This window comes from Chiloscyllium punctatum, chromosome 31 (assembly GCF_047496795.1).
Source record: "Chiloscyllium punctatum isolate Juve2018m chromosome 31, sChiPun1.3, whole genome shotgun sequence".
Classification (NCBI taxonomy): Eukaryota; Metazoa; Chordata; class Chondrichthyes; order Orectolobiformes; family Hemiscylliidae; genus Chiloscyllium; species Chiloscyllium punctatum.
Window position 1 is genome coordinate 2,177,167 of NC_092769.1, and position 24,636 is coordinate 2,201,802.

Below are 24,636 nucleotides of genomic sequence, written 5' to 3' on the forward strand. Positions count from 1 at the left end.
TTCAATTCCATTCCCATTTCCCAGAATGAAACAGAAGAGACACAAGATTATTTCAGCTAGAGTAAATTATCTGTCAGAGAGATAAGTAGAGTTACCATCAGGTGAAAGGAGCTAAATGACAATACGTAGTTTCGCTCATAAACCTGTGCTTAAAAGTAGAAGGCTTGAGGGAAGTTAATAAGTAAATCTAAGAGACAGCATCAATTAAAATTTGGGAAAGTAAAGTTTAAGCAATAAAATTCAGCATGGTAACTCTTCTTATCTCTCTGACAGATAATTTACTCTAGCTGAAATAATCTTGTGTCTCTTCTGTTTCATTGTGGAAAATGGGAATGGAATTAAATACAATGTTGAGACCTACAGCAATCTGTCCGTTTGTTCTTGACACTGTGGAAGTGATATCATATCGGAAGTGGTTGATTCTGTTTTCCGGAGAGGCAATAAGATGTGACATCGGGTGTAAAAAGTGGATGTAATGCTTCTTGACTTCAATCAGGTTTTTGACCAGATCTTGCATCTTCAAAAAGGTAAGGGTTCATGGGATCTGGTGCAGTTTGGCAAATGCATCGAAGGTTTATTTGTTGGCAGAAGGTGATGTTTGAAGGTAGTCATTGTGAAGACATCTTGTGTCCAGTGGCTTATTATATGACTTGGTGCTGGATCCTTTGATGTTTGCAGAGTATATGAACGGTCTAGTCAAGAATGGAGCCATTTTGATTAGTAAGTTCAAAGATGAGGTGAAAAACATTTGGTTTTGCAATTAGTGAGGAGGAAAGCCAGTGTGACATCGATGACCTTGCCTGTCGGAGAGAAGATTTGAAAACAGAACATTATATCCTAAAGTCTGTGAAGTAAAGCATTTTCGAGACTAACAATTTAAGTGAATATATGATGTATTGTTGGAATCTACAAAATACAAAGGATAAGCGATCTTCAGGAATCCTGAAGAAGGGCTCATACCCGAAACGTCAATTCTCCTGCTCCTTGGATGCTGCCTGACCTGCTGCGCTTTTCCAGCAACACATTTTCAGCTCTGATCTCCAGCATCTGCAGTCCTCACTATCTCCTCGATATTGTGGCTAGACCATTAATTCAGGAAGCTGGGGTCTGAGCCCACAGTGCTGCCACATCAAGTCGTGAATTAAGGTTGATAATTAAACAACTCATTGAAGGAATAAGCTCCACAAATATTCCCTTGCTCTGCTTTGGAAAGAACAACACATCAGCGCAAAAGTTAAGGCTGAAGCATTCACAGCAACCTTCAGCCAGATGTGCCAATTGTCTGATCCATCTCAGCATCTTCCATAGATCACCAATGTTACAGATACCTGTCAGCAGGGAATTCGCTTCGCTCCACGTGAACTCAAGACACTGTTGGGCGAGTGGCACTGGTTACTGCAAATGCTATGGAGCCTGACAAAATTCTGGCAATAATACTGATGACTTGTGCTAGCCAAGCACTCCCGGTACAGCTACAACACTGGCATGGACAATCTGGAAAATAGGCCAGGTATGTCCTGGGCACAGAAAACAGGTCAAACCACCCTGGTGAATTACTGCCCCATCAGTCCATGCTCAATCATGAGTTAGGTATCGGAAAGTGCTTTCCACAGTGCTATCAAGCAGTACTAGCTCAGCAATAACCTGCATAAATGTGGGTCATGCAAGGCCTACTCAGCTCATGACTGAATTACAGACTTGATTTAAACATGGACAAAGAACTGAATTCCAGAAATGAGGGGAGAGTGACAGCCCTTCACATTAAAGTCACATTCGACAGAGTGTGATATTATGGAGTCCTAGCAAAACTAGATTCAATGGGTATCAGTTGACAAACTCCCTGCTGCCTGCAGTCAGACCTCCCACATTGGAAGATGGCTCTGCTTGTTAGAGGTCAGTCGTCTCAGCCAAAGCAAATCTCTGTTGGAGTTCCTAAAGAAAGTGTTCTTGGCCCAATCATGTTCCGCTGCTTCAGCAATGACCTTCCCTCCATCAGAAGGTCAGAGGTGAAATGTGCATTGATCTAGCACTTTTTCTGTGACTCCTCAGTCCACATTCAAACGCAACAAAATCTGGACAATATCCAGACTTGAGCTGACAAGTGACAAATAGCATTCACACCACAAAACTGCGAGACAAAGACCATTGACAATAGGAGTGAAGCTAACCAAAACCCCTTGACATTCAATCGTGTTACCTTCACTGAATCCCTCACCATCGACATCCTGGGTTTTATTGTTCATTAGAAATTGAGCTGGACACTCCATATAAATACAATGTTTGTAACAACAGGACAGAGGTGAGGAATACTGCAGCGAGTAACTCACCCTTCTGACTTGCAAAGACAATTGACTATAAGAGACAGAAGTCAGGAGAGTAATAGCACAGCTCACCCCTTGACTGGATAGGAGCACCTTCAACTGCACTCAAGAAGTTAGGCATTGTCCAGGACAAAACATCCTACTTGATCAGCAGCACATCCACAATTGTCTATTGCCTCCATATCTGATGCTTAGTACCAGCCGTATGCTGAAAAATGAGTTGCTGGAAAAGCGCAGCAGGTTAGGCAGCATCCAAGGAGCAGGAGAATCAACGTTTCGGGCATAAGCCCTTCTTCAGGCATACCTGCCATATGCACTATCTGAAATACTGCACTGCAGAAACTTAGCCACTTCCTTAGACAGTACCTTCCCACTACCACTTGCATCTCGATGGACAAGAATAGCAGATACATGGGAACAGCACCACTGTAAGCTCCTCTCGAAACCACTCCTGACATGGAAATATATCATCGATCCTTTACTGTAACTGGGTCAAAATCTGGAACTCCCTTCCTCAGGCCATTTTGGAACATGTTATTTCAGAAAGGCAGCTTTCTGCCATCGTCTGAAGATCACCTACAGACAACTGAAAGCAACCACCGTGTTCCACGAGTCAATAAAAAAAATCATTCAAGCTAACATGACAGTTTGAGAAAGTGGTTGAGGAGGCACTATGGGTATTTAATAAGCAATCAAAAGGTTTGGAGCAAAGTTCCAGAATCAATCTCTACCACGGTAGCTTCAATTCATGAAAGAGTATGAAAAGAAAATGCTGGGGTAATGAATGATAATCACAGACCTCCCAAAGTTTTGAAACATGTTACATGGTTCAGTATTGTCCTTCAGAGGAGGATGTGTGACTTTCCTACCTGGCCTGCCTACCTGTTCAACAAAAAGGCGATGGTTCCTTTCCTGTGCCGAACCTGACTAAGAAAGTGAGGACTGCAGGTGCTGGAGACCAGAGTTGAGAGTGTAGTGCTGGAAAAGCACGGCAGGTCAGGCAGCATCCAAGGAGCAGGAGAATCAACGTTCCAGGCATAACAACTTCATCGGGTATCTTAATGAAGGCCTCATGCCCGAAACCCCGATTCTCCTGTTCCGGATGCTGCCTGACCTGCTGTGCTTTTCCAGCACTACAGTCTCGACTGAGAAGCCATTTGGTTGTAATAAAGCTTAAGAAAGTTCAACCATAATTAGCCGAGCAAGATGGCAGACCTTCAAAAAGGCAGCTGATGACTACCTTCTTGGGATATGTGACTAACTTTTTCATAAGTCAGTGCAGAATTCAAAAATGCAAATTATGGTGAGTCAGGCTGTTCAGACAGAGCCCGGTACACATTTAAGATTGATGATTGGATGCAAAGTCTCCTGTGGTGTTGCTGTGAACAGCAAGAGAGTTCTTGCCAGTATTGCACTCCAATATTTGTTCATGAAGTAAAGTGTCAGATTTATTGCATTTCTGTGCTTTCTGTGCATTTCCCACATTAGGATCACAGTGATGATATCATGAGACCAGGATTCTCGAACTCCAGTTTGATGTTGAATGGCCAGGGTTTGGAATACCATCGTTTGCCCAGGGTGAAATTTGAATTTAAAGAAATCCTGGAATCAGAAAGAAAGCCAAATGGTGACCATGTAGCCCAAGTCAATGGAAAAATACAAAAACAGCTGCTGCACGAATGCCAAGGCATCTGTCACCTTTCCATGGTCTGGCCGACATGAGATTCCAGACCCACTGGGAAGTAATTGACTGTGTTCTGAAGTGGCTTTAGCAAGTTATTCAATGGGCAATTGGGGATAGGGACTCATCGCTGACCCTAACCAGAAAGTAAACGTGTAAAAAAACCTCACAACAACTATATCAATTAAATGTAATTGTTGCGGCAGTTCCTGATGTCATTTCAAGTATTTCATGTGAATGTTCTAACACACACTTTGAGTGATGTTGCACCGTCTAAACGGACTACAATATAAATCATTGGTCATTCAGAGAAGATCAGTTCAACATTTAAGTTTAATTGTAGAATTTTCAGCACTGAATTTTTAACCTAAATAAAAGTTTTCAATCAATAAAATCTGTTGCAATTCGTCTTCATAAATTTGTATTCACTTCTACAAATGGTCAATATTCTTAAAACATACTTGTTTCGATTTGAATCTTACCAACAAATCACTTTGTTCATCTGGCTTTGCTGTCATCATCACTTCCTTGAAGCCAATTAAGCATTTATGTAAATAAACACAGAAATAGAATTCTCAGAATAGATTACAGAACCACAAAACCCTAATTTATATTTCCCCACAAGCACAGCACACGAATTGTGGAAAAAATGCAAATAACTCAATGGATTCCAATACTAATTGATGTTAGGACTTTTTAATACATAAGTTGTATGATTGTTGAATGACAGAGGTATCAGTTGTCATGTTTAGTCAAAAGTCTATAATTCAGAGATACATTGGCACAGCTAATATTTCTGTCTCTATTTTTCTCTCTTCCCCTCCTGCCTTCTCCCCTTTTTTCTTTCTATCTGATGCCGTGTTTTGCCTCTCCACAATCGGACGATGTTTTCCTTAATAACCTGATCCAACACCTCCCCAACATATCCTCTCAGCCACATTCATCCATTTCATTCGAGAGATTTGAGTCCAGATTTTCTCAAAAATCTGTCTGAGTATTGAGTGATCTGGAAATGCTTGATAGGAATGAGGCTGCAAGACTGTGATAGCGTTTTCATTGTATCTCAGCAGTATTATTCTTGGCTGAGGAATGTTTAATGGTTCAGGGCAATGCTTATTTAGACTATAATTAACCTTTACTGCACATCTCATGGAATGTTTAATATTGTAGAGGTCGATTTATTCTGTATCAACTCTGTGTTGTACCTACTCTGGGAGGGTTTTTTTAGGGAACCCTGGATGCAGCTCTACTCTACGTCTAAACCAAAATATATTTGACATGATTGCATTGGACAGCACAATATAGAGGGAGATTTACCCAGCCCATTACATGAGCTGTACAATCACGGAAAACATTTGATGTAGCCGTGTAAAGGGGCTTGGACTCCTACCCACTGTCTTTCTGGTTTTGAAATGCTTGATACCAGAATAAAAAGGGAACAACACTATGCATCGAAACTTTGTTATACAAGCAGATTATCATCTACAGAAACATACGCAAATCATCTATGAACAACCCTTGCAGTGTTTAATGGATGAGTGCTGAGAGATATGCAATATGTGTCTATTCCATGCAACACATGCCGACAGTGTGCTTGATATGGTTGTTTAAATGTAGTTTTGATTTGTCTTTAACCTTTTCTGTGACAGTCGTGGTTGTGTTTGACAAATATTCAACAGAACTGGAGGACTCTATGACTATAAATGCAGTCACTGCATTCGAGGCAGAATGCAATACCATCAAACAGGAAGAAAGATGATCCCTGTCTTTTTTCATGATGAGGAGAGATTGAAGCAGCTGGGCTTCAAACATGAAATTTAAATGAGGCCGACATAATTCTGAAAAGAGTAACTTAGAGCAAAGGTCAATGATAGGGAAGCAGAAGCAGCTTGTTCAGCCAATGGAGTTTGGTCTTCCAAACAATGACATCATGGCTGAACTGATAATCCTCAGCTCCACTTTCCAGCGTTTTAACTGTAAGCATTGATTCAATTACCAAATCAAAACCTGTCCATTTCAGCCTTCGAAACACTGAATGACCCAACCTCGACAGTCTTCGGTGGAAATGAATTCCACAGATTCACTACATTCTGGGAGACAAAATTCTGTTCTGCCTGAAATTTGTGACCTCTAATTCAGAGATTCTACTCCCTGGTCCGAAACTCTCCCACAAGGGGAAACAACATTTCTGCATTTACACCATCAAGTTTCCTGAAAATAATAGATGTTTCAGAATGTCAGTACTGAATCTTCTATGTTCCATTGAGTATAGGCCCAAATGACTCAATCTCTACTCTCAAGACAGTCCCTGCATTCTCAGGATCAGTCGACTAAACCTCGTGTGGATTGTCTCACATTCCAGTGTACCATTTCTTTGTGATTTGAGTCCAAAGAACAATTCACAGTATTCCAGCTGTGGTAAGAATAGAGGTATTTTTCAGTTTTAACAAAGATTATAGTCATACAGACATCCAGCAAAGAAACATACCATTCGGTCCAACTGCACTGACCAGACATCCCAATCTGACTGAGTACCATTTGCCAAACATTTGGCCTATCTTCCTCTAAATGTTACCTGTTCATACACCCATCCAAGTGCCTTTTAAATGCAGTAATGGAACCCGCCTCCACCACTACCACTGGCAGCTTTAACCATACATACACGTGAAAAGGTTACCCCTCAGGTTCTTTTCAAACGTTTCTCCTCTCACCTTAATCCGCTGTCCTCTAGTATTGGACTCTCTCACTCGAGGAAAAAGGCCTGGGCTATTCACCATATCAATGCCCCACATGATTTTATAGGTCTTGTTCAGGCCACTCCTCAGCCTCCTTTCCTCTCACTGCAGGGAAGAGAAAAGCCCCAGCCGATTCAGCCTCACCTTATACCTTAAACACTCCAGTTCCAGCATCATTCTTGGAAATCTTTTCCACACCCTCTCAAGTTTCACAAAATCCTTGATAGAAATGGTCAGCAGGATTTGTCTGTAATAATTCTAAATGTGGCCTCACAAAATGTTCCGTACAGCTGAGACATGACATCTCGACTCCTCCACTTAATGTTATGACCGATGAAGGAAAGCATGCCAAACACCATCTTCCCCACTCTGTCTCCCTGCAACTCCACTTTCAAGGAATGATGCATCTGCACCCTTTGGTTTCTTTGCTCAGCAACACTCCCCAAGGCCCAGCCATTAATTATATAAGTCCTGCCCTGGTTTGCCTGACAAAAATGCAACACCTACATTTATTTAATGAAGCATGGGTTCATGAAAGGCAAGTCATCTTTAACTGATTTATTGGAATTCTTTGAGGTTATAACGAGCATGGTAGACAATGGGGAACTGGTGAATCTGGTGTATCCTGATTTCCAAAAGGCATTCAGCAAGTTGCTGCACAAAAGGCTGCTGCATAAGATAAAGATACACAGTGTTACGGGCAATGCATTAGCATGGACAGAAGAATGGTTAACTAACAGAATGCAAAAATTGGGGATAAATGGGTGTTTTTCTGGTTGACAATCAGTGGCTAGTGATGTGTCTCAGGGATCAGTGTTGAGAATGCAATTGGTTACAATTGTTGGGACTGCAATTGTTTACAATTCAGGTAGATTGCTTCGAGTTAGAGACCAAGTCTAGTGTGTTGTAGTTCGCAGAAGCCACTTAAATGAGTGATAGGGCAAAGTGTGCAGAAGGATATAGACAGGTTAAGGGAGTGGGCAAGGGTCTGGCAGATGGAGTACAATGTTAATAAACGTGAAGTCATCCATTTTGGCAGGAACAATAACAAAGTGGTCTACTTTAAAATGGTGAAAAATTACAGAATGCTGCTGTGCAGGGGGACCTGTGTGTTCTTGTGCATGAAACACAAAAGTATGGTTTGCGAGTACAGCAGCTAATTAGGAAGACAAATGGAATAATGTCCATCATTGCCAGTGGATAGAGTTTAAAATTAGGAGCTGCAGCTGTATAGGGCGCTGGTGTGGCCACACATGGATTACTCTGTACACTCTTCATCGCCTTACATGAGATGGCACTGGAGTGGGGTTTGCTGAGGAGTTTGACGACGTTGATTCTGGAAATGAGGGGGTTGGCTTATGAGGAGAGATTGAGCAGACTGGGATTATACTCGTTGGAATTGAGAAGAATGTGGGAGGGGATTGTAAAATTATAAATGGGATAGATAAGAGAGAAACAGGGAGGCTCAAAGTTTGTGAGAAGATTTGTAGCTCAGGTGCTCGTTGTTGTGGTTCTGTTCACCGAGCTGGGAACTTGTGTTGCAAATGTTTCACCCCCGCTCTAGGTGACATCCTCAGTGCTTGGGAGCCTCCTGTGAAGCGCTTCTGTGATGTTTTCTCCGGCATTTATAGTGATTTGTATCTGCTGCTTCCGGTTGTCAGTTCCAACTGTCCGCTGCAGTGGCCGGTATATTGGGTCCAGGTCGATGTACTTATTGATTGAATCAGTGGATGAGTGCCATGTCTCGAGGAATTCCCTGGCTGTTCTCTGTTTGGCTTGTCCTATAATAGTAGTGTTGACCCAGTCGAACTCATGTTGCTTGTCATCTGCATGTGTGGCTACTAAGGATAGCTGGTCAAGCCAAAGTCTTCACCCAAAGGGTTGTGAATCTCTGGAATCCTCTGCCTAGTGAAGCAGCTGAGGCTAACCTGCTGAATGTTTTAAAGGTGAAGATAGATTTGTGAAGAGTAAAGGAATGAAGGGTTATCGTGAGGGGTGGGTAAGTGGAGTCTCAGTCCATTGAAAGATGATCCACGATATTATTGAAAGGCAGAGCTGACTCATGGAGTCAGATGGCCTCCTCCCGATTGTATTTCTTATGTTCGGATGTTGTTATGTTCCAACAGACCTCCAATTCAAAAAGTAATGTTCTCTAACTACTAAATAAAAACTGAAAGAACTGTGAATGCTGTGTATCAGAAACAAAAGCAGAAACTGCTGGAAATGCTCAGAAGGTCTGGCAGCATCTCTGGGGTGAAAGGCTCACCAGTTTATGGTTCCCTGGCTTTTCCATCCAACTTTCTTCAATAATGCTGCCCCATTAGTCACTCTCCAGTCTTCTGGCATCTCATCTATGATTATCAACGATACAAATATCTCAGCAAAGTGTCCAGGAATCTCTTCCCTAGCTTCCCACAAAGTTCTGGGAAATACCTAATCAGGTCTCTAGGATTTATTTCCATTTTTCTACTTTAGACGTCTAACACCTCCGTTTCTGTAAAATGAACTCATTTTAAGATCACATTATTTATTTCCCAAGTTTCTTCGCTTCCATGCTCCTGTCTACTGTAAATATTGATGCAATATACTTGCTTAGAGTTTCTGCCATCTCCTGTGGTTCCATGCATGGAAAGCCATGTTGATCTTTAAGGGCTATATTCTCTCCTTAGTTATTCTTTTAACCTTCAAATGATTTTAGAATCTTTTCGGATTCTCCTTCATTCTATTTGCCACAGCAATTTTACGTCCTCTTTTTTACCTCATGATTTCCTGTTTAAGTATACTCCGTCTTCCCTTATACCCTTTTCAGGATTCACTCAATCCCAATTGTCCATATCGGATGAATTCCCCCTTCTTTTTCTGGACAGGAGTTACAATTTCCCTCATCATTGAGCTTTCCCCATGCCTTGCCCTTCACACAAACAGAAACATACCATCACTGAGCTCCCATTGTCTCATTCTTAAAGGCCTCCCACTTGTCAGCCGTCCCTTTACCTGTGAATAACCTCCCCCAACCAACTTCTCAAAGTCTAATACCATCGAAACTGGCCAGACTCTAATTTGAAACTTTTCATTTTTAAATCAATTCTATCCTTTCTCATCATTATTATTAAACCAATAGAATTATGATCACTTTCCCTGAAGCGTGCCCCTGTGGACACCTCAGTCACTTGCCCTGTCTTGGTTCCCAACAGAAGGTCAAGTATTGCGAACTGTCTAGTAGGTGCATCCACATATTGAATGACAACATTTTCTTGTACACACTTAACCAATTTCTCCACATTCAAAGATCTTAACACCACCCCAAACTCTGTTTCGAAAGTTAAAATTCACTACCATTATCCATTTTGTCTTACAGATAGCATAATCGCTTGTAAATTTCCCACTAACTATTAGGAGGCCCATTTTACAATCCCAGCAAGGTCATCACCTCTTTCTTATTTTTAAGTTTCATCCATATAACTTCACTGGGCAGTCTCCAAGACATATCCTCTCTACATCCAGCTGTAATGTTCTTTCTAACCAAAAACACCACTCCATCTCCTCTCTTGCTCCTCTGTCTATACATTCTATAGCATCTATATCCTGGAATATTAAGCTGCCAGTCCTGTTCATCCCTGAGCCACATTTCTGTAATGGTAATGATATCCTTGTCCCACATTCCCATCTATGCCCTATGTTCATCTGTCTCACATGTTAGGCCTCTTGCATAAAAGTAAATGCAGTTTAGCAGCCTTCCCTCGCTCTTGCCAAACTGTTATCTGCCTTGACCCCTAGAACTGCTCACCATATCACACCTCAAACATTTCTCTTTTCTCACGATCTTGTTGGTTCCCACCATCCCCCTTACTGGTTTAAAACCTTCAGCATACTGCTAGCAAATTTCCCCACAAGAATATCGGTCCCCTTCCAATTCAGATCCCTCTTATTCAGGTCATTTCTATCCCTGAAGAAATCCCAATGATTGAAAAATGGGAATCCTAACACCTGCAGCAGCTCCTCACCTACACATTAGCTGCTCTATCTGACTGTTCCTAATCTCAATATTCCATTAATTTTTAAACAAATCCCAACATGACATTTGCCATCTTTATTGACAGTTGAAATTAAAAGCTAACTTTTTGTGGTTTGGAGATGCAGACTCCCTGTAGATTTCTGAACACAATTTCTATCTTGCCTGTTAAAATGCATAACTTCACGGTTTATGTCTGTTCTCATTTATTTCATCCACATTACATTATTATGCAAAGCTCCTTGTTCACTCTCTTGTCCTATCTGTATCCCTCCGCAAACTTCTTTTTGGGTCATATTCACCACTTGTCTCCGCTCCAATTTTTGAGTCATTCACAAACTTGCCTACAATATATTCACTTTCCTCATCTAAGTCATCAAAATACTTTGTAATTTTTCTTTGTCCCCAGAACAGATGTTTGTGGTACTCCACAGGTTGACATCCTGTACAATAAAACACTTAAGCAAACTTTTCTGATTGGGATTTCAAAAACCCTCTCTCCATGTTAATACAGTACCTCCAAAGCCAAGGCTCCTTTCTTATTCAGTAATCTTATCCATGGGTGCTATCAAACACATTCAGAAAATCAAAACATATTACAATCACGGTTTCCTCCATTTTCTCCAAGAATTCCGATACTTTTGTCAGGCAAGATTTCCATTTGGTAAAGCCATTCTCAGTTTTCTGCTATGACATCCCTTTTTAAAGACTCCACCATTTTTTTCAATAAATGATGTTAAACTAACTAGCCTCAGTCAATCTTTTGTGTGCCTTAACTTTTTATGAGTGAAGGTGTTGGGTGAAGGATCTACTATCAGCCCTCACTTCCAACTGCTGGAGAAGCACTGTCATTGCATCGACTGTGAAAATCTCAACAAAATGTGTCTATGTTCATTTACTGCGAAAGCAATTCCACAAATGTTCTAGCTCATCACCTTCTGCTGGCGGTCCCAGATTTTACGAAGCAATTCATTGAAAGTCGACAAGGCTAATTAGCATCAAACCAAGATCAATATTTGAGCAGAAATATCTCAATTCCTGGTCACGTATTTTTGTTCATCTCTTTTTCGGACATTAGCTTCGACAATGTGGAATCTGTGTGGGTGGAGCTGTGAAATACCAAGGGACAAAAAACATTAGTGGGTGTCATACAGAGACCCCCAGACTGCAGTTGTCATGTTGGAATAGTATTAAACAGGAAATTAGCCAAGCATGTGACATGGAGACATCGGTGATCATTGGTGATTTTAACCTGCATCTAGATTGGACAAATCAAATTAGCCACAATGTCTAAGAAGGGGAATTCCTGGAGTACATATGGGATGGTTTTCTTAACCAACATGTGGATGAACCAACTAGAGAACAGGTCATCTTAGACTGGGCACTGTGTAATGAGAAGGGAATCATTGCCAATCCAGCTGCGTGAGATTACTTGGGGATGAGTAACCATGACATGATAAAACTTTTTTATCAAGATGGAAAGTGAGCCAGCCGATTTGGAGACTAGGGTGCTGAATTTTAATAAAGGAAACTATGAAGATATATAAGGCATGAGTTGGCTTTGATAGATTAGTGGAAGTTGCTTAAAGGTGTGACAGGAGATAGGCATTGGCAAATATTCAAAGAAATCATGGGGGAGCTGCAACAACTATTTATTCCTGTCTGGTTGAAAAGCAAAATGGGTAACAGGGCCAATCCATGGCTCATAAAGGAATTTAGATAGTATCCATTTGAAGGAAGAAGCATAGAGATTGGCCAAGAAAAATAATAGGTCTGATGTTTGAGAGCAGTTTCGAATTCAGCAAACAAGGACCAAGGGATTGATTAAGATGGGGAAAACACAGTACAAAAGGAAGTAAGCTTACAGGGAACATGGAGACTGACACTATAAGGTTCTACAGTACGTGAAGAGAAAGAGATTGGTGAAGACAAATGTAGGTCCCTACAGATGGAAATGGGGAAATGTATAACAAAGGACAACGAAACAGCTGAACAATTGTATGCATACTTTAGTTCTGTCTTCACAAAATACAACAGTTTTACAGGAGGTTGGTGAGGCTGCAGTTGGAGGATATGTTCTGTTTTGGTCACCTTGCTCGAGGAAGGAAGTTATTAAACTGGAAAGAATGCAGAAGAAATTTATACGGATGTTGCTCGCACTCAGTGGTCTGAGTTATAAGGAGAGGCTGAACAAGCTCGAACTTCTTTTCTTGGCAGTCCAGGAGACTGAGAGGGAACCTTATAGAACTGTACAAAATTATGAGAGGCATACACTCAGTCTTTTTTGCCAGGGTTGGGGAATCGAGGATTAGATGGCATTAGTTTAAGGTTAGAGGGGAAAAGTACAAAAGGGAACCTGAGGGGCAATTTGATTACACAGAGGCTGGCACGCGTATGCAATGAGCTGCCAGTGGAAGTGGTTGAGGTGGGTACGTTAACAACATTTAACGGCATTTTGACAAATACATGGATAGGAAAGGGTTAGAAGGGTGTGGCCTAAATGCAGGGAAATGGGGCTAGCATGGGTGGACATTTTGGTCAGTGTGGACCAGTTTGGGCTAAACGACCTCTCTCTGTGCTGTAGGACTCTCTGACTCGAAGATACAAATCAAGTACCAGAAATCCTGGAGAATGCAAGATTTAGTGAGAGGGAAGAACTGAAGGAGGTCAATATTAATAGAGAAATGCTGCTGGGAAATTGAGGGGATTGAACCCGATAAATCCTCAGGGCCTGATAAATCTATATCCCAGAGTACTAAGGAAATGGTTCTAGAAATAGTGGATGCTTTGGTTGTCAGGATTCATTAGATTTTGGTACAGCCCTTGCAGATTGAAGGGCTGCTACTGCCACTCCAATACTCAGAAAGAGAGGTACAGAGAAACCAAGGAATTATAGACCAGTGAGCTTCAGATCAGTAGTGGGGAAAATTATCAAATCCTTTATCAAGTACTTTATGGCCGAGCATTGAGAAAGCTGTGGCAAGATCAAACAGAGTCAGCATGGATTTATGGAAGGGAAATCATGCTTGTCAAATCTATTGGAATTCTGAGAAGATGTAACTATTAGAGTCGACAAAGGGGCACTGGTCAATATGGTATATTTGGGCTTTAAGAAAGTTTTTAACAATGTCCCACTTAAGACATCACTGTAAAGTATTAAAGCGCATGGGATTGGGGTAGGTGTACTGAGATAGATAGAAAACAGATCGGTTGAGAGGAAACCGATTAGGGCTTAAGGGGTCCGTTTCAAATTGGCAGCCAGTAGCTTGTGGGGTGCCACAGGGAGCCCAGCTATTAACAATTATTTTAATGATTTGGATGAAGGAATAAAATGTAATATCTCAAGGCTGCAGATGATACCAAGTTGGGTAGGAGGGTGAACTGTGACCAGGATGCAGAAACGCTATGGCATGGCCTGGACAGATTGGGTGAGAGGGCAAATCAATGGCAGATGCAGTTATTCTGGATAAATGTCAGGTTATTCACTTTGGAGACAAAAGTAAGGTGGTGGATTACTACCTGACTGGCTGTAAATTGGGAGAGGAGAGTGTGCTGCAGGGCCTATATGTCCTTGTGCACCAGTCGCTGAAGGTAAGCATGCGAGTGCAGCAGGCAGTAAAGAAGGCAAATGCTATATTGGCCTTCATTGTGAGATGCTTCAAGTACAGGAGCAGGGATGTATTGTTACAGTTATACAGAGCCTTGGTGAGGCCACACCTCAAACAATGTGTGCAGTTTTGGTCTCATTTTCTGAGGAAGGGTGTTCTTGCTTGGAAATAACATACGAGGATAGATTGTCCAGTTTAGGATTGTATTCGCTGGAATTTAAACGAATGGGAGGGGATCTCATTCCAACAGGACAAGACAGGGTAGATACAGGGAGGATGCTCCTGATGGTAGGTGTGTCTAGAATCAGGGGACACAGACTGAAGATTTGGGCTGGATCATTTAGGACAGAGAGGAGGGAGACATTTCTTCACCCAAAGAGTGATGAGCATGTGGAATTCATTATCACAGGAATTAGTTGATGCCAAGACATTGAATGTATTGAAGATGTGGCTCAATATAGCATTTAAGGCAAATGGGTTCAAAGGGGAGTAAACAGGATGAGGTTGTTGAGTTGAACGATAAGCCATGATCATGATAATGTCAGAGCAGGCTCAAAGGCCTGAATGGCCTCCTCCTGCTCCTATCTTCTATGTTTAAGAGGATATTGCCCTGAGAAAACCATGGACAGTATTAGTGCTTCCTCATTTAACTCAAAATATCACTCATCATCCCACCCGAAAAATAATATGGAGACATAACCTCTCAAATTTCAATGATACATCGCCTCCCAAGTGTCAAGATGTGATGATTGAAGGGCAGCTTTGCTCATTCTTAACACAAGATGTCATTTTGTTCTGTAATTGTTTGTGTGTCTGCAATTCTGTGTGTGTGTGTCTGTGTGGTGGTGTGTGCGCATGTGTCTGTGTGCTTTATCTGTGTATTTATGTATCTGTGTCTGTGTGGTTGTATGTGTGTGTGAGTGTCTGTGTGTGTCTCTGTGTAGGGATGTGTGCGTATCTGTGTCTGTTTGTGTCTCTGTGTAGGTGTATGTCTGTGTGTGTGGTATCTGGGTATGTGCGTGTGTATGTGTGCATGTACATTTCTGTATCTGTAGCCATGTGAAACACATCATATTTCCTTGAAACTACTTTGTTTGTCAGAGGCCACCAGCATGCTCCAGTTGCTGGAAGGTGCTCTGATGTATTTCAGATTGTGTGCCTCCATGCAATGTAACTTTACTGCTTGATGAAAAGACTGATTCATAAGAGACAGCTTCTATCACCAATTTCTCACTAACAATTACAGAGTGTCATGATGGGTTATTATCTTTAGTTTTAGCGTCTAAGGTCACCCTGACAGCTCATGTCAAACCAATGGAATCTTCCCATTCATTTCTCTCAGCCAATAGGGACTCTCTCCATGTATAGTAAATGTTCAGGGTTGTCATACCATTCTTCAGTATTTGGTCCATCACTAGCTGCCTGGCTCTAGGAATCTCACCATGCAGGAAGTAAGTTCACATATCACATGCTTCTATTCTGTCAACATGCCCAAGATATACTTGTTGGATGATTTAGGGACTCTCCATTTGAGAGGACACAGAATTCAAGAATTTGTCATGTCACCTCCAAATCTCAGCATTCTAACTGGGATACCTTCACCCACATCTCAATTCAACCCAACAAACGCTGCATGTCTCCATACAACAGCCTTTTCACTCCTCCCTTTGTATGTTCCAGGACCACAAAACTCCTTACAAGGGCATCCATACCTCTCAGATTATTCCAGACCAGACAACCAAGGGAAAGGGAGTAAGAAAGGACTGCAGCTCAGAGTCAAAAAGCGTGGCGCTGAAAAAGCACAGCGGGTCAGACAGTATATCCAAGAAGAAGAGTCAACGTTTGGGGCATAAGCTTTTCATGGAGTATCCTGCCCGAAACATTGACTATTCAGTCAGAAGTGAAGACTATTGTTGGGACAAGGTCTGCTGTTAGAATTGGGCAGTGAAAAGTTAGTTGTCACTCTAATGGAATGCCATAAGACAACATTCTTTTGGATGGATTATCTCATGCTCCAAATAAAATACAATGAACACCATTGTTATGTGAATCATGCAAAAATTGGAGAACATTAACATACTCATAACAAAGTCACAAAGCCACCAGTTGACACAGGAGAAGAAAACAAAGAGTACAGATAAGCAAGTTCAAGCAGAATTATCAGAGACCCTATTTGATTGAATGACTGAGACAAAACAAGAACAGATGACGAACAAATGGATATTTTCAGTTCAGAGAAATTAACTGAGCTCCAACGGAAAGATGAAATACTGAAGCAATCTATTGAAAGGCACACACAGACGTAGAATCTGAAAGCATTCCCAAATGTCACTAACCTAAAAATGATGTCTTGATGAGGAAATGGAGGCGATGACATATTCAGGCAGATGGGAAAGTGGCAGAAATTCATTACCAGGGGCTTTTCGAAAGGAGGTGTGGCATGGAGCACCTGAGCTACCTGTAGGTCATTGTGGGAGTGATAAAACTCACCAAACTTCAAGAACATTTTTACTGGTCGAGACTGCATTAAATGGAGTTTACAGTTGATAGAAATGTCATACATGTCATGCACCTGGAAAACCTCAGGCAGTAATAAAACCAGCACCTTAATACCCATCCCTGCATTTGAGGAACCTTTTATAATTCTTTGAAGAGGTGATAAGTAGGTTAGACCAGGGAAACCCAGTGAATATGGTCTACCTCGACTTCCAAAAGGCCTTTGATAAGGTGCCACACGGGAGGCTGCTGAGCAAGGTGAGGGCCCATGGTGTTCGAGGTGAGCTACTGGTATGGATTGAGGATTGGCTGTCTGACAGAAGGCAGAGAGTTGGGATTAAAGGTTCTTTTTTGGAATGGCAGCCGATGACAAGCGGTGTCCCGCAGGGTTCAGTGTTGGGGCCGCAGCTGTTCACATTATATATTAATGATCTGGATGAAGGGACTGGGGGCATTCTAGTGAAATTTGGCGATGATACAAAGTTAGGTGGACAGGCAGGTAGTTATGAGGAAGTGGGGAGGCTGCAGAAGGGTCTAGACAGTTTGGAAGAGTGGTCCAGGAAATGGCTGATGGAATTCAATGTGAACAAATGCGAGGTCTTGCACTTTGGAAAAAAGATTACAAGCATGGACTACTTTCTAAATGGTGAGAAAATTCATAAAGCCAAAGTACAGAGGGATCTGGGTGTGCTAGGTGAGGATTCTCTGAAGGTAAACATGCAGTTTGAGTCCGTGACTAAGAAAGCGAGTGCAATGTTGTCAATTATCTAAAGAGGGTTGGAATATAAAAGCTGTTGTGCTGCTGAGACTTTATAAGGCTCTGGTTAGGCCTCATTTGGAGTACTGTGTCCAGTTTTGGTCCCCACTTCTCAGAAAGGACATACTGGCACTGGAGCATATCCAGCGGAGATTCACATGGATGATCCCTGGAATGGTAGGTCTAATATATGAGGAATGGCTGAGGATCCTGGGATTTTATTCATTGGAGTTTAGAAGATTAAGGGGAGATCTAATAGAAACTTACAAGATAATACATGGCTTGAAGAGGGTGGACACGAGGAAATTGTTTCCATTCGGTGAGGAGACTAGGACCCGTGGACACAGCCTTAGAATTAGAGGGGGTAAATTCAGAACAGAAGTGCGGAGACATTTCTTCAGCCAGAGAATGGTGGGCCTGTGGAATTCATTGCAGCAGAGTGCAGTGGAGGCTGGGACGTTAAATGTCTTCAAGGCAGAAATTGATAAATTCTTGATGTCACAAGGAATTAAGGGCTACGGGGAGAATGCGGTTAAGTGGAGTTGAAATGCCCATTAGCCATGATTGAATGGCGGAGTGGACTCGATGGGCCGAATGGCCTTACTTCCGCTCCTATGTCTTATGGTCTTACAAGGTTCTTAACTGATTCAGTAGGTCCCCTACATAAAACAAAAAGTGGGAATCAGTATTTGTTAACAATAATCGATGAGTCCATTAGATTTGCAGAGGCTATTCCATTTGTGCAATACCACTGCTAGAAGGATTGTAGAAGAGTGACCCCAGTGTTTAACTCAATAAAGACTACCCACAGAGGTACAACCAGATCAACGATCAAATTTTACATCAAATTTATGGCAGGGAGTGTTAGAAACTTGGCATCAAACTTCAAAGACCATTAGCAAAGTTAGAGAAGGCCATATTGTGGGCTTATATTCAAGATAATCCAACCAACTGGATAAATGAATTCCATTTGCACATCTTGCCAATCGGGATGTACTAAATGAATCTGCCTCATTCAGTCCATTTGAATGAGTGTTGGGGCATGAGCTGAGAGGACCACTGAAATTAAATAAGGAGAAATTAGTGAGTCAGAGTTCAGCTACATATTTAAACTGTGTATCAAATTTTAGGGAATGATAAAATTGAGCGGGGAGTTGGGTCGATGGCATTTAAAAGCAGCACAGCACGTGATGAAGCAGGAAGCAGACAAGAGATCGAAAATTTGCAATCTTTTGAACATGGATAAAGTGTTAGTGTTACTTCTACTTGAACAAATAAAAGCAAGATTTAGTGGGACTTATCAAAGTGAAAAAAAATTGAGTGAGGTGAATTATTTGATAAGGGCTGCAAATAGAAAGCAATCTCACAGTGTAATGTGAATATGCTCAAATGATAATTTGATACTGTGACAAAGCTGTTACTTTAACAAGGTTAGGTTGTCATTCGGTCTTTTTTCTTCTGGAGGTCATAAAAACACAGGTTCGGAAAGGTCTGAGTTTGGAAGGGTTCGAGAGCCAATTTGACAATAGATAACAGATACTGCCGCAGGCAGAATGCTTTCAAGTTTAAAAAACAAACATTTGTATATTTAAAGGGAGCGGCCAGTTCTCCCAGCTCAGCTTTCCTCTGGTTTGGCTTTTTAAGCATTCGCGTGAAGAAAGACTGCTGGACCCAAAGAAGCAGGTCCAGGCTGGTAATCTCTCTCAGGTGTCTATCCTGTGATAACTTGTGTTTGATATGTCCTTTTGTGCCAAGGGGTGCTTGTGGGGATGTTGTAAGTACCTTGGAACAGATACACTGTTAGGTTTTAGGATAGCATAAGTTATTCGGTAATCTGTTTCTGTTCTGTGTTTCATTCAGTAATCTTTTAAGTAAATCCTGTTTGGTTTACAATGAGGTGGTTTAACCAGATGATTCTCTCCTTGAATATCCACTGTACACCTTCTCAAAACAACTAGCAAAGTTAGGGTCTGGGCTACCTTCTTGAAATGTTTTAAGGGGTTTGGTCTGGTCCATAACAATTGAGAAGGCAAGTAAAAGGATAATGTGTTACTGGATACAACACGCGTGACAAAGTGAGTTCACAGGATTCTGAATTGGACTTTGCTTAAATTAAAATGGACAATGAGGACGTTCTCAAAATTTGGTATAAATTATTGAGGTACCTTCCACCGGAAATCAAAGTGACCCGAAAGAGTTATTTCTATTGCATGGGTGAGATATGTGGGAATAAGGTGGGAAGTACTAATTTAATTATGCATGATATAGATATAGGAAATACTGTTCCAATTAAGCAATATCCTTATAGATTTACGCCAAAGAAAGTTGGTATAGGTTCAAAGACAACTTGAACGCATGTTCCAAAACAACAGTATCAAAGTGAGTTGCAGGAATTGGAGCTCAGTCATAGTAATGGTGCCACAACCAGATGATTGCGTGCAGCCTATTGCAAAGTTAATGCACTTGCAGCGTCTGATTCATATCCAATTCGACATTGAGAAAACTGTATTGAAAAGGTAGAACAAAGCAACTTATATTTGTAATTTGGACTTGCTCAGAGGATACTGGCAGGTACCTTTATCCGAAGGAGTGAAGACAATTTCATCTTCTGTAACAATGAATGGATGTTACCAACTTAAAGTCATAGAGTCATAGAGATGTACAGCATGGAAACTGACCCTTCGGTCCAATCCGTCCATGCCGACCAAATATCCCAACCCAAACTGGTCCCAGCTGCCAGCGCCGGCCCATATCCCTCAGTAATCTTTTAAATAAGGTGGCTTACAATGAGGTGGCTTAACCAGCTGATTCTTTCCTTGAATATCATATATCAATCCAGATGCCTTTTAAATGTTGCAATTGTACCAGCCTCCACTTCCTCTGGCAGCTCATTCCATACACGTACCACACTCTGTGTGAAAACGTTGCCCCTTAGGTATCTTTAATATCTTTCCTCTCTCACCCTATACCTATGCTCTCTAGTTCTGGACTCCCTAACCCCAGGGAAAATACTTTGTCTATTTATCCTATCAATGCCCCTCATAATTTTGTAAAATTCTATAAGGTCACCCCTCAGCCTCCGATGTTCCAGGGAAAACAGCCCCAGCGTATTCAGCCTCTCTCCATAGCTCAAATCCTCCAACCCTGGCAATATCCTTGTAAATCTTTTCTGAACATTTTCAAGGTTCACAACATCTTTCCGATAGGAAGGAGACCAGAATTGCACACAATATTCCAACTGTGGCCTAACCGTTGTCCTGTACAGCTGCAGCATGACCTCCCAACTCTGTACTCAATAATCTGACCAATAAAGGAAAGCATACCAAACACCACCTTCACTATCCTACCTATCTGCGACTCCATTTTCAAGGAGCTATGATCCTGCACTCCAAGGTCTCTTTGCTCAGTAACACTCCCTCAGACCTTACCACTTAGTGTACAAGTCCTGCTAAGATTGCTTTCCCAAAATGCAGGACCTCACATTTATCTGAATTAAACTGCATCTGCCACTTCTCAGCCCATTGGCCCACATCCTGTTATAATCTGAGGTAACCCTCTTCGCTGTCCACGACACCTCAAATGTTGGTGTCATCTTCAAACTTACTAACTGTGCCTCTTATGCTCGCATCCAATTCATTTAAGTCATGCAATTTGGTTTAGAAAATGCGCCAGCCACATTTGAAAGGCTAGCTAATAAAGTAATTTCTGGGTTGTTCAATTGTACGGTGTACATCGACAACCTTGTGATCTTTTAGTCACACACGGAAGGTACATTTGCAGCATTTATTGGAAGTATTCAATTGACTTTGGGAGGCAGGCTGGTGATAAACCTGGCTAAGTGTGAATTCGCCAAAGTCCGAGTCATGTCCCTCGGCCATGTTGTCAGGCATGGGCAGATGGCCCCGACAATGCCATTGACAACGACAGCAGGACTATGATTCCTGGGAATGAAAAGGTTTACCAGAAGTTTGTACCAAATTATAGTAGTGTGGTTGCTCCACTGATTGACTAATTGAAGAAGTGCAGGAAATTTCAGTGGACAGTAGAATGTCAGAAGGCATTTGCCAACCTGAAAGCTGTGTTAGCCACTGCCCCAGTGTTAGCGACGCCGAATTGCACAAAGCTCCTCAAGATGGCTTCTGATGTGAGTGATATGAGTGTTGGTGTTGTATTCTTACAAGATGACAATGAGAAGATAGAAAGCCCCATTGGGTATTTCTTCAGGAAATCGAATATTCATCAGAAATATTCCACAATTGAGAAGGAGAACCTTGAGCTTGGTGTTCCAACATTTCAACATTTGTATTATCAGTAATGGGCCTTGGTCAATTGTCTGTACTGATCATAACCCATTAAAGCTTTTGGTGGAATGTAAGGGCTGCACTTCCAGATGGTTTACATGGAGCTTATTAATGCAGCCATTCAATTTGAAAATGATACACGTGGCAGGACGAGAAAATGCATTTGCTGATGACTTGTCACAACTTGGAGAATGTAAGATGGAGGGATTTGGTGGCAGGAGTAAATGGACAGAAACAGAATGCTGTAGTGAATACTTGCATGGTTCCAGGTGATGCAAGGTGTATGTATTGTCACGTAATAATAGATTAAGACTAAGGTTTTTAAAATGAAATCATCTTTGTCTCTTATTAATGTTGCAGTGCAATTACAATACGAGTACCAAACCAACAATGTGGAAAATTGCCCAGGATGTCCTGTACATAAAAAAAAGACAAATTCCAGCCAATTAACGCCCCATCAGTCTATTCTTGATCATCAGTAAAGTGATGGAAAGTGTCATGAACATTACTATAAAGCAGCACTTGCTCAGCAATAAGCTGCTCAACATCCTGGGCATTATTATTGACCAGAAACTCAACTGTACTTGCCACAAACACAGTAGCTACAACAGCAGGTCAGAAGCTAGGAATACTGCAGCAAGGAATACTGCAGCCTGTCCCCCATCTACAATGTACAAGTTGGAAGTGTGATGGAATTCCCCCAACTTGCCTGGATGGGTGCAGCCCCATCAACACTCAAGACGTTTGGCCCCATCCAGGAAAAGCAGCCCACTTGATTGGCACCACATCCACAAGAGTCCACTCCCTCCACCACACATGCTCAGTACACACTGCTGCTGCTACTATCTACAAGATTCACTGCAGAAATTACATTGGAGGTTAACCCACAGCAGTTCAAGAAATCAGCTCACCCCCACCTTCTCAAAGACAACTAAGGACAGGCATAAAATGCTGGCCAGCCAGCGACACCCACACCCCATAAAATAAATAAAAGATAATAGTTCATTGTGTGTGTGTGCGTGTGTGTGTGAGAGAGAGAGAGAGAGAGTGAGAAAGGCCATACGTCTGTGTGTGTATGTGTGTGTGTGTGTATTTGTGTATGTGCGTGTCTGCTTGTATGTGAGAGAAAGACCATACCTCTGTGTGTGTGTCTGTGTGTGTGTAAGAGAGAGAGAAAAACACTGTGCCTGAGCATGTGTAAGAGAGTGAGTCAGAGAAAGAGAGAGACCATGCCTCTGTGTGTGTGTGTGAGAGAGAGAGAGATAGCAAAAGACTGTGTGTGTGTGTGTGTGTGTGTCTGTCGGGGGCAGGGGGAGTGGGGGGGGGGTGTGGTGATGTGAGGATGCTGTTATCATAAAAATGTTATTTTTGTCCTGTGTTTTTTTGAAGAGAGATTGTAAGGGCAGAGATGCTGAAGAGTCCAGAGTGTTTGTAGCTTTTTCTTTAAAAAAGTTTAACAATGGAAAAGGAGTGGCCAGTTCAGGTTCTTCTAGTTTTGGTCGAGCTGCAGCATTCCCAAGATGTTTTGAGTATCAGAAGGTTGCATGCTTCAGTGAATGATTCCTAACTGAGCACTCGGGTATTTCTCTGGATGTTGTTCCCTCCTGCCTGTAAGAATATGAGTTTGAATTTACCTTTTTGCCAAGGGGTGTGTTTATGAGATGTTATTACATTGGATCAGGAAATTAGTAAGTTACTGTATCAAGTAGTCAGTTATGTTTTCCAATCGTTTAATGCCACTTTCTTTTGTTTGTGTTTCAACTGTAGTGTTTAAGTGAATTCTGTTTGGCTTAATGCAGAGTGGTTTAACCAGTTGCATCACACCTGGAACATCAATGTCACATTTGCCTTTAAACAAAGAAAACCTTATTTATCCCATCCATGCCTCAATGATTTTACAAACCTCTATAAGGTCACCCCTCAGCCACCGACACTCCAGGGAAAACAGCTGCAGCTTCTTCAGCCTTTCCTTGTCGCTCAAACCCTCCAACCCTGGTAACATCCTTGGAGATCTTTTCTGAACCCTTTCAAGTTTCACAGCACCCTTCCTTTATGAGGGAAATTTCACGCACTATTCTAACAGTGGCCTAACCATTGCCCTGTATAGCCGCAACATGACCTCCCAACTCCTATACTCAATGCTCTGACCAACAAATGGAAGCATACTTAATGCCTTCTTCACTATGCTGTCTTCCTGGGACTCCACTTCCACGGAACTATGAACTCCAAGGTTTCTTTGATCAACAACACTCCCCAGGACCTTACCATGAAGTGTGTAAGCCAAGCCCTGATTTGCCTTTCCAAAATGCAGCACCTTGCATTTATCGAAATTAAACTCCATCTACCAACCTTTGCTCTATTGGCCCATCTGATCAAGATCCCGTTATACTTTGAGGTAAGCTTCTCCGCTGTCCATTACACGTACAATGTTGGTGTCATCTGCAAACTTACGATATATACCTTCTATGTTCACATCCAAATCTTAAATGTAAGTGATGAAAAGCAGTGGATCCAGCATTGATCCTTGTGGCACATCACAGGTCACAGGCCTCCAGTCTGAAAATCAAACGTCTACCACCATCCTCTGTCCTCTACCTTCAAGCCAGTTCTGTATCCAAGTGGCGAGTTCTCCCTGTATTCCATGAGAATTAACCTTGCTAGCCAGTCTCCCATGCATAACCTTGTCGAACGCCTTACTGAGATGCATATAAATCACGCCTACTGC

General features: G+C 41.9%; 1 long non-coding RNA gene across 1 annotated transcript in view; it reads right to left on the minus strand.

Annotated features, from left to right (window-relative positions):
* Positions 1–362: 362 nt before the first annotated feature.
* The window catches only part of LOC140456788 (uncharacterized), a 30,058-nt gene continuing 5,784 nt past the window's right edge, over positions 363–24,636 (minus strand). Inside the window, exons 2-3 of the long non-coding RNA XR_011953125.1 lie at positions 4,485–4,529; positions 363–800 (exon numbers count right to left, since the gene is read on the minus strand). This is a non-coding gene — a long non-coding RNA (uncharacterized lncRNA). The remainder of the gene's footprint in view (positions 801–4,484; positions 4,530–24,636) is intronic.